We start from the raw sequence: 7,873 nt of genomic DNA on the forward strand, positions 1-7,873 counted from the left end.
TATCAGCGGAGATGAATTCGTCTTCCTCAGGTCTCCCCTTGCATTGGAAATGAATTGTCCACATGTCACCCCTCATTGGTTCACTGTGTACATATAGAGAGTTGAAAAACATCAAAGTGTGTGCATAGCATAATCACTGAGTATATATATTAGGAGTCAAACATCATTGTGTGGTGTAAGATATTACTCTGACTTGAATTCAACAAAATTAGTAAAATGCAATTGCAAAACAAGAGGCAATATTTTTCTCATTATGATGAGACTTTGATTAATAATTTCTCTATTAGTGTGCTGCTGTATATGTACCCCCATGCAAATATACGATAGATTGAAATTAGAGTAGGATCTTTAAGTCATCCGAGTAGAACCTCTGTTTATTATTATTGGAACCTGTAAACCAGAAGCATGTACTGTGATTAGTGGAGAAAACTGAACCTGAACCTGAACCTGACAATAGTCTGAAGATAACTGAGAACTGAACCTGACATCTATCTGACAACACAGAAAACTAAAAAACTAGACTAAACTGATCTTGAACCTGACTAAGAAAAATGAACCTGATCCAACCAACAAATCACTGAAAATTTGTAACTAAAACTGGATTTTAACTAACATATGCATACTATTCATCGTCTGACAATGGATTGAACTGTCTACTCTGAACCTAAACAGAGATGTACCTCCTTGTGTTGACACACCTTGCTGGCCATTGGCAGCATATGCTTGCACTCCTTCTGTTCCTCCATCATTCACAGTAGGAGGAGCTTTGCACGCCAAAAAAACAGAAAATAAGATCATTCACAGTCGGAGGAACAAACAACAAAAAAAAAACACAGGTAGTTGATCATTCACAGTAAGCTAGAACCTGCAACAAACAGTATGTATACTATTGGTTGTCCGACAATATGCAAAAATCTGAACACAAGCATATGATGAATGGAACTAACCTGCATCTGTTGATGCAGCCTTGCAGGCCATTGGTAGCAGGTACCTACACTCCTTCAGTTCAACCATCTACATCAACCATGACATGGAACAAAGAACCAAAAAAAAGAATGGGATCATTACTGAAACATTCACAGAAATTTCCAATAGGAATAAGACGGAAAACTGAAAATCACCATGTGAAAAAACCTCTCCTTGCACGGCATTTGCTGCAGCACCATGTACATCTCCATCTGCTACTGCAGCATGTACATCCCCGTCTCCTGCTTGGTCTGAATAAAAGAACACCGAAAAAGAAAAAAGTCAGATCATAGAAAGAAGGAAGGCTTGGGAAAACAAAAAATCTGACTGAAAAAGCACCTTGGATTCCATCATTGCAAACCATATCATAATCAAGTTCATGAGCAGGGCCATCAATCACTACAATGTCATCCCAATCTATGGGATTCATTTGACTGGATTTGGGCTGCCTCTAAATTCAAATCAAAATCTAGTCCGGCCATTGTTTTTGATGTCTAGACAGAGAAAGAAAGGGGGGGGGGGGGGGGAGCTTACTGGAATTGCCTGGATGTAGTGATCCTCCAAAGCAACTTATATAGGCAATGGCAACGTTAAAATGAAATGGCTAGATGGTGGGCAATGAAAGTTGATGCACGGTGCTTCTTTTGGTATGGGCGGCAATATAAGGAAGTGGTGCGCTGGTGCCTAATTTTTTATCTTTGGCGGCTGAATTTCTATCATTATGTTTTACGTATTTAATAGATAAAGGGAGGTTGAAAATAGTTACTTGAATATCCACATGGACGATGAAATTCACTTCAATTTGTATGTCTGGTGTTTTCCTTAGATGTTACTGGTGATGCTTAGCACACTAAAGAGAACTACTTACTTTCATTTTTCAATTCATTGGTCAGAGCATTTCCTGTTGATTTTTTAAATTGTACAATTTGTTAATTGCTTGAGAACATCTATTTATTCTATGGCTTCGTGGTCATTGCAGGGAGTAGTACTTTGGACAGATTGTGTTGTTCTTGATCTTTGATAGTGTGAAGAATGTCAGATGATGATAGGAGGTGGATGTGCATGTCCAGATTTACTTCTGAATGGCAAACAAGATTCAAGAACTATATTCAGAGTATATTTGGAGGCACATCTAAAGAAGAAATTGCTCCATGTCCATGTACTCGATGCCGTTGCATGTCTTATCAAACTCAAAAAGAGGTTCGAACTAATGTGGCACTGAGAGGGTTTGATGGGAGTTTCATCCAAGGAGAAGGTAATGGTCAGCCTTTATTAGTTGAGAAGGACAACGCTGATGAAGGCGCGAGAGGTCATGAGGATGGTTCCCATGAGCTGATTTCTTCACTGATCAGTGGTGTTATACATGGAGAAGTCATAGGATATGATCAAGAGTGCAAACAAACTTTATCGGTTACTAGAAGAGGCAAAGAAGGAATTGTATCTGGGTTGCAAGGAGGTTACAAAGGTTTCTTTCATTGTCATGCTATTTCAGATTAAGTGCATGGATGGTCTTAGTAACAGTTGCTTGGAACGCATACTTCGCCTGTTCTTGCTTGTGCTCCCCGATGGCCATTGTCTCCCAACTTCCTTGGACAAAGTGCGTAAGGTTGTTCGAGATCTTGGCCTCGATTACTAAAAGATTCATGCATGTGTGAATGATTGTGTGTTATTTCATGGGGATTATGCTGAAAGGGATAATTGTCCAACATGTGGTGAGACTAGGTGGAAAGAGACTAGGGGGTATTGAAAAGGATGATCCTGTTGTCACTGCTGGTGGACAGAAGCATTTTCCATGTAAGATCCTTTGTTATTTTCCACTTATTTCTTGTTTGCAAAGACTGTATATGAGAGCATCGACATCTTCACTGATGCGTTGGCACAAGGAAGAATTAGTGCATGATGGGAAAATTCATCACCCTACAGACTCATTGGCATGGCAACATGTGGATGGTGAGTTTAAGGATTTTGCATCGGACCCTCGCAATGTAAGGCTCGGTCTTGTAGCTAATGTCTTCAATCCATTTGGGATGTTGAATGTTGCATACACTACATGGCCTGTCGTCCTAATCCCTTACAACTTGCCTCCTTGGTTGTGTTTGAAACAACCGTATTGGATGATGTCTATGCTGATACCAGGTTCGAAATCTCCTAGAATGAATATTGATGTCTATTTGCAGCCCTTGGTTGGTGAGCTCAAGGAATTGTGGGTAAAAGGTGTTAAAACATGGGATGCGAAGGAGAAGAAGAATTTACTCTTTGTGCGCTTCTACTATGGACCATAAGTGATTTCGCTACCTATGCCATGCTATCTGGCTAGAGTACTAAAGGAAAGTTTGCATGCCCATATTGCCACAAAGATACAAACTACTTATGGTTGAAATTTGGGTCGAAGCATCGCTACTTGGGTCATCGTCGATTTCTACCTCAGAACCATAGGTGGCGTTGGAACAAAAACAGCTTCAACAACAAGATAGACATGAGGGAGGCATCTGTGCCACTGACTGTGTGGGGGGTATAACCCCTAGGTACCCATGACAATGGACATGGGACGCACCGCCAGGGGAGGTCCAGCCCATAAGATCAAGGCCTACGGTGCATAGCTCTGGTCAGCGTGCACTACAAGGCAATCAGAAGACATCTTGGCGACGAAGGAACATCTGTTTGGATATGAATCATATTCCTTGTAAATAGTTACCATATAGCCGAATAGATCTAGACCTAAACCGACCTATAACCCTACCCTCCAAACTATATAAGGTGGGTAGGGACCACTCTCAAATTCATGTCATATTCAATACAATACACCAAAGACACATGACATAGGTTATTACGTCTATCAGATGGTCTGAACCTGTCTAAATCGCTGTCTCTGTGCTTGTGTCACCATCCGGTTCCTATTACGCGCACCTCCACCAATTCATCTACTACCGTGGGCATACCCCTTAGTAGACTTTCGACCATATTTTGTCGACTAGTGGCGTGCCAGGTAGGGTGTGTGTGTGCTGATTCCATGGCCAACAAGATGGTCACTCTCCCAAGCTCCATGGCCTTTCCCGAGCCGAGCCAGATCTTCACGGTCGGATCCATGACTTGGATCATCGGCCCCGATGGCAACGGGGAGATCGTGGAAGCGGTGCAGGATCACCCTATGTCGATCGCACTAACACTTGCAATGACATCTCCGATCTCGACTGCCCCACCACTGGGTTAGGAGAAATATCAACAATGATGATCTGATCGCATCTATCGATTGGGTCATAGACCGCTTAGCGGAATGTCAGCTCCTCGTGGGTTTGGTCTTAGATCAATCTAGAGCAAGCGACAAATTTCCCATACTCCAAGATCACCAAGCCGCTACAACCAAGCGACCTGCTTGGCCACTTCATTCAAGGCAGCCAAATTCTGATCTAGTGATCACGGCAACTCTGGAAGGGCGTACCATTCAACGCTGACCACTCCCTAGCCCAACAAAGAGCATGCCGAAGCCCTATTCTTTTGGGCTAGTGGGTGCGGGTCCTGATCTGTTAGGACGCCGTGCACCATCTTTTCGCCGACCATGCTGAGCGTAGCCACGTTGACGACCTCTATCAGATCGACTTCCTTGAGGCCGACCAGCCTGCGCCAATGGTAAACATTTTGCAAAGTCCTGAGCCATACTCTGAGGCCTCTGCCAACAGCTGCTCATCTTTCCCTCTAGGTTTGAGGAGAGAGCTTTTCATGGTTAGCCACAATGGCATTGCTATCGATGGAGAGACCAGTGACCAGCACCATGAGCATGAAGCCAGGAATACTAATTGCCAATGACGTCGCAATGAAGAAGCAAAAAACACCGCCCAAGCCACCAGAGGTGGCCCACCACCTCTCACTCGTAATCTCCAGCAAAAGTTCCTCATGGTTGACAATCAGTGAGTGGAGCAGACGCCGAGCGCCAATCTAGCTATGGCCACCCACTGAGTTGGCTAGACTCCCACAAACGCTGGAGATACTCATGATTCAAGCGCTACTCAAAGTAGCCCTAGGCCTAGGTCAACGACATCTAGAATTGGATGTGGCCACCCGCAAATTGGCTAGACGGTGAGGCCATCTCCGGTTTCACTAGAGGACTCCATCACCATCAAGAGCTATGCTCCCAAATTTACCGCAAGGGGTCCTAGACCATCGGTGAACTTCTTAAGGTTGCAAACTCATATGCAGACTCTGAAGAAGTTGATCGACCAGAGGGATCAAGGGCTGCATAGCCACATCGCCGCCAACCAAAATACTTCCTCGACAACATAGAGCAGCCATGCGCTAAGCGAAATTTCAATGCTGCCTATGAAGAACTCCTTGACGGTCCATGCTTAATTCATAAGAATAACATGCACACCATGCGGCAATGCCATGGCATGGCCAAAGCTTTCCATGATGAGGAGTAGAAATGGTGAACGACAAAGGGGAGGAGCGTCCTAAGGACACACGACCCACTACCCAAGATGCCAACAAGATCATCGCCACAATCTCCGGAGGGTACTCCGCCTCCGAGAGCAAACGCCTAGCAGAAGCGCATAGCTCGGTAGGTCATGTCGATCACCCAATACGGTACAGTCACCGATCCCAAATATTTAGACTAGTCAAAGTATCCTATCACATTCAGTAGGGCTGACCAGTGGTCAGATATCCCATACCCAGGGCGTTTCCCACTCGTGTTAGATCCGACTATCCTCAATGTGCAGTTCAAGAAGGTCCTCATCGACGATGGGAGTGCCCTCAATATCCTCTTCGCCGGAGCCCTAACTAAGTTAGGCCTCACAAAGGATGATCTCGTCCCTGTTGATTCTCCATTTTGGGGTATTATACCTAGGCAGAGCATCCCAACCTTTGGGGTAGATCACCTTGCCAGTCCAGTTTTGCACCGTCGACCACTTCCGTACTGAGTACGTAAACTTCTTCATGGTAGACTTCGACACCGCCTACCACGCCATCCTTGGCCAACCAACTCTCGCCAAGTTCATGGCTATGCCCCATTTTGTCTACATGGTGTTGAAGATCCTGACGGAGCAAGGCGTTCTCACCCTACGCGCCAACATCTCCACCATCTACGACTGCGAAAGAGAAAGACTCACCATCGTCGAAGCAATGGACATCTTAGCTAAAATGGAGGCTTGCATCGCCGACTCCAAGAAGGTCCATACATCGTCAAGGCTGTGACCCGACTAGGGTCATATAGGCTCTGTGATCAAGACAGCGTTGACATCCCTAATTCCTAGCACATCACACACCTTAGGTGGTTCTATCCTTGAGATGTTCCACAAAAGATATGTACCTTTTATGTATATATGCATTTCAATAATGATTTTATCCATGATGTTTTCTCCATTTGTTTTCCATAATTTTTCTTGAATTACTTATTTCTCCATGCTAAACATCTTTGAGATAACACATTCTATCGCCACTCAAATCAGACTATGCCCCCGCCTCAGTCGGACACACCTAAGGGCTTCGCCTCCCCATGCAAATTGACTCCGTTAGGCTCCAATTACGCCCGTTTGCCTACGACTTTGCGTAGCCACTCGAGTCGCCAAGCCGCTCGAGCCACTAAGTGAGCCACCTGAGTCGTAAGCAAGCAGCACCGTGTCATGATGATGACCGCCGTGAAGAACGATGTTGTGACAACAGCGACCGTCGTCATGATGACAGGCCTAGAAAAGCTCGAGGGCTAGGCAATTTCATCACCGCCAACCAGTCACATTTTCATTTGCGTTATCCAGAAGCAGCCCTGTCCTGACTTAGCACCTAAATGTGCATGAGCAGTAGCGCCCTACGTCATGAGCGGGCGGCGGTGGCTCCTGGGTGATGCCCATATTCCTAAGCGTGCACAAGAATCTTGGGATAGAATGCCCCACATGTCTCGTCGGTATAGTGCTAAGCACTCTCCATGTTCTCCAATCTCTCCATGTTCTCCAAATTTTGCCATGGTATAGTGCTAAGCACTCTCCACGTTCTTCAATTTCGCCATGTTCTCTAAATTTCTCCATGTTCTCCAAATTTCACCACGTTCTCCAATTTCGCCATGTTCTCCAAATTTCTTCATGTTCTCCAAATTTCACCACGTTCTCCAAATTTCGTGACGTTCTCTAAATTTCACTATGTTCTCCAAATTTCGCCATGGTATAGTGCTACGCACTCTCCATGTTCTCCAAATTTCTCCATGGTATAGTGCTAAGCACTCTCTATGTTCTCCAATTTCGCCATGGTATAGTACTACACACTCTCCACATTCTCGAAATTTCTCTGTGTTCTCCAATTTTGCCATGGTATAGTGCTAAGCACTCTCCATGTTCTCCAATTTCGCCACGGTATAGTGCTAAGTACTCTCCATGTTCTCCAAAATTCGCCATGGTCAATTGCTAAGTACTCTCTCTATTTTTAAGTGCTCAGCACTCTCCAAATTATAATCCTATGTCTAGTGCTAAGCATGAGGATTTCGTCCTTTATACAAATATGAATAAACTCCAATTAAAAATAAACTGCTCTGCAGGATATAAAATTCACCGATACATTGCTCCTAATAAACTCCGCTCTATTTTTTTTCATCACCGAGTTCATATATTTTATTTTTAAATCATATACTACCCGTCCTACATATTAGTATTGCAGGATCATCATCTTGGTGGTCGCACCATCTAGCCTTCGGATTTCTCCGCCGATCAACTGGTCAGACCGCTAGGTTCATTACTTCATTGGCGACCAGTTGGTCGGACTATTCGATGTTCACTTCTACTCGGCGCTCACTTCGCTGACGACCAGTTGGTTGGGCTGTTCGGTACTTGATTCTTTGCCAACCAACTAGTCAGATTGTCTATCGCTTCATCATCAGTTACGTTGGGGGCTCGACAGCTAAGCTGGGGACTTCGTTTGTCGATTCGCC

Source organism: Miscanthus floridulus, chromosome 12 (genome assembly GCF_019320115.1).
Source record: "Miscanthus floridulus cultivar M001 chromosome 12, ASM1932011v1, whole genome shotgun sequence".
Classification (NCBI taxonomy): Eukaryota; Viridiplantae; Streptophyta; class Magnoliopsida; order Poales; family Poaceae; genus Miscanthus; species Miscanthus floridulus.